This window comes from Lathyrus oleraceus, chromosome 4, assembly GCF_024323335.1.
Source record: "Lathyrus oleraceus cultivar Zhongwan6 chromosome 4, CAAS_Psat_ZW6_1.0, whole genome shotgun sequence".
NCBI lineage: Eukaryota > Viridiplantae > Streptophyta > Magnoliopsida > Fabales > Fabaceae > Lathyrus > Lathyrus oleraceus.
In genome coordinates this window covers 16,265,433-16,268,203 of record NC_066582.1, presented here as the reverse complement: position 1 = coordinate 16,268,203, position 2,771 = coordinate 16,265,433, and the positions used below count along the sequence as shown (strand labels likewise).

General features: G+C 35.5%; 1 long non-coding RNA gene across 1 annotated transcript; it reads left to right on the top strand.

Moving 5' to 3' along the window:
• Positions 1-351: 351 nt before the first annotated feature.
• On the top strand, positions 352-2,247 carry LOC127138437 (uncharacterized). Its single transcript, XR_007808772.1, has 2 exons — positions 352-1,214; positions 1,542-2,247. It is a non-coding gene; the product is annotated as an uncharacterized LOC127138437 (long non-coding RNA).
• Positions 2,248-2,771: the final 524 nt, after the last annotated feature.

Here is a 2,771-nt window from a genome sequence, read left to right as displayed (position 1 = left end):
TATTATGGACATTTTAATTTTAATTGGTCAATGTGTGTTTCTTTATTTTAATCCTGACTACTAAATCGAGATTGATCAATAATTCACATCTGCAACCTATGTGTATTTCTATCCACCAATAAAAAAATAAAAAAAATAAAAAGAGAGAAAAAGAATTGTTGAAAAAAATACTCCTATATGTCAGGCGAACAGCTAGTACAACAACTACCCTCTCTTATCTCATTCCATTGATTTGCTGCAACGAAAAATAATAATCACCCTCCAACAAGAAGGCGTCACACGTCCCCTAAATCCCTCACGTCATTTGCTAATAGATTCTCTCTCTCTCTCTCTCTCTCTCTCTCTCCAATTCCAAAATTCAGCAAATAATGGAAAGGGTGGATTCATGTGAACTGACAGTGGGCTTGACAAAAATAAGATTCCTCTCTCTCAGCCAATAGGGTGTCACAACCTATAATATTCTTTCATCAAAATAATGCGACTCTCACCCAAAAGATCTTAATACATATATTCCTCCTCCTTCTATAACAAAAACTTACTACAATACACAAACAAAACCCACTCTACCACTCTTCCTCTCATATACATTGCCACTCATTCATCCCTCCTTCACCAAACGACTTCGGCTGCGCCACCCATACACCTGCCGGGACACTACTTACAACCACCTCACACAAAAACCTTTAACCTTCATTACTCATTAACCCCAAAACCACTATAAAAATACACTCCAATTCAAAATCAACACCACTCCATCTAGCTCTCCACTGAACAAAAACCAAACCTTCTTCACTATGAGCTCACCACAACCAAACACATATTGTCACCTTTTATCATCACAGGAATGCTTTAGCTGTAACCCCCCTTTCTAGAGATCTATCAGCGTCACCACCTTGTTCTTAACTCTCAAACTCCCTCCGTCGATCTTCCATATAAACCACCCCTTAAACCTCCTTCAACTCATAACAAAAGACCATCATAACAAAACATAACTCTCTCAACCACAATAATCAAGATCTGTAAAAATAAAATAAAAGAGAAGAGGAAACAAAATCTGGACAAGGTGAAGACGAGGATGAACTGAAATCGAATGCCATATGACATCACCTAATGCAGCCACCACTTCAACAACCACTGCGTTGCTGTCAAACATCTCTCCGCACCGCCGGAAAAGTGTTCGTAACTCTACCGTCATAACCACCATATTGCAGTTGGTATATTGCTTTCTCCAAATTGCTTTATATTCGTTTTCCATCATTTTGCTTGTTGTGTTGATTATTTATGGGATTGAGAGAGAGTATTGTTCTTTGTTGTTTCTTTGAGTTTGAGATAAAAGATGAGAGAGATGAGCTTGTATGTTATTTCTATTTGTGATAACCCATAAATTGTGAGTTACTACATACCTTAATTTTTCTTTATTGCTAGTTTATTGCATCTTAAGTTGTTACTTTTAGTTTATTTTGGTTGTTTTATAGTAATTAGCGTTGAGCATAATAAGTGCTCCCTTTTGTTGGTTTGATATGTTTGTTGCTTAATATAAGGTTAACATTGTCGAGCTAAGGCAAGCCTACATTGATCAGCAACTGGGAACGTAAGCTGAAACAAAAAGATAAACTTATCCAAAGAGGGAAAATGGAAAAAGTAGTTGAGTTCCTAGGGAAAATGCAGAAGGTTTGATGTATTTGAGGGAGTCTCTGCTATGTATTGAAGGAAATTAATTTGAATCAAGTGGATAAGATCAATGGATGCTAGAAGACAAAATATGGTACAATAGTACAACCACTACTCTGCACGCTATGCAAGAAAGGACAGCGCCGCCTGCACCCTGTTGTGGTAGTCTGTCATAAGACGCCTTGTCTCTCACAATTGTTCCCTTGTACCTGATTCATTGCTTACTAAGCAAATATAATAATGAGAAGGCGCTGATTCATGTAATGGGCTTGATTTGATTTCCTTATTTTTGGCCCATGATCCAAGACATCGCAGGAAACCATAATGAAGGCTTATAAATAGATCATGCTGAAGATTGAGAAGAGAGTTCAACATTACTCACAATCACATATCTCTTGCTAATTGTCCATCTCAAGAAGTCTTCATGTTACTCTTAGGTTTACATTTCTTCTTCAGTACTTGTTTAAGAATGTATCTTTTGAGAACTATGTATGTAGTTTTTACTCAGCTCATCACGAGCTAAACCTTTTGTATATTGAGCAATGGGAAGTTAATGTTATGATAATTTTATGTTAAGTGATGTGTTATTTAGTGCCTTGTTTTATTATGTGTTAACTTGTTTACAAATCTAATTATTTGAGTGATCAACTTAGAAAAATATAAAAGCTTGTTGTTATGAGATATCTAACAACAAGTGGATTTCATAATAGAAGTAGTTGAAAAGAGTAGGATAGAGATATTCATTTGACTATTTCACTTAGAAATAAGGAACTACAACTATAAGGGATTTCAGAATATAACAGACCTATTTTAGGGTTATAAGTGTGACTTAGAGATTCATTTTCTTACCCTAAAAATACATGCTTTGATGTTGTAGAAATACACCTTCAGATCACTCTGACCTTTCTTGGCACAACACTGCACATCATGAACAAATAGGTACTTCTTTAACATTAATTGACCTTACCTCAACATATACTCTCTTGATATCTTTTCACTCTCATCTTGCACGAATGAGATCTTATCTAAAGGAGAAAAACTGAACTTGTGACATTCATATATTTTTTTTTATCTTTGCTCATGCTTAAGTTAAAAAGATA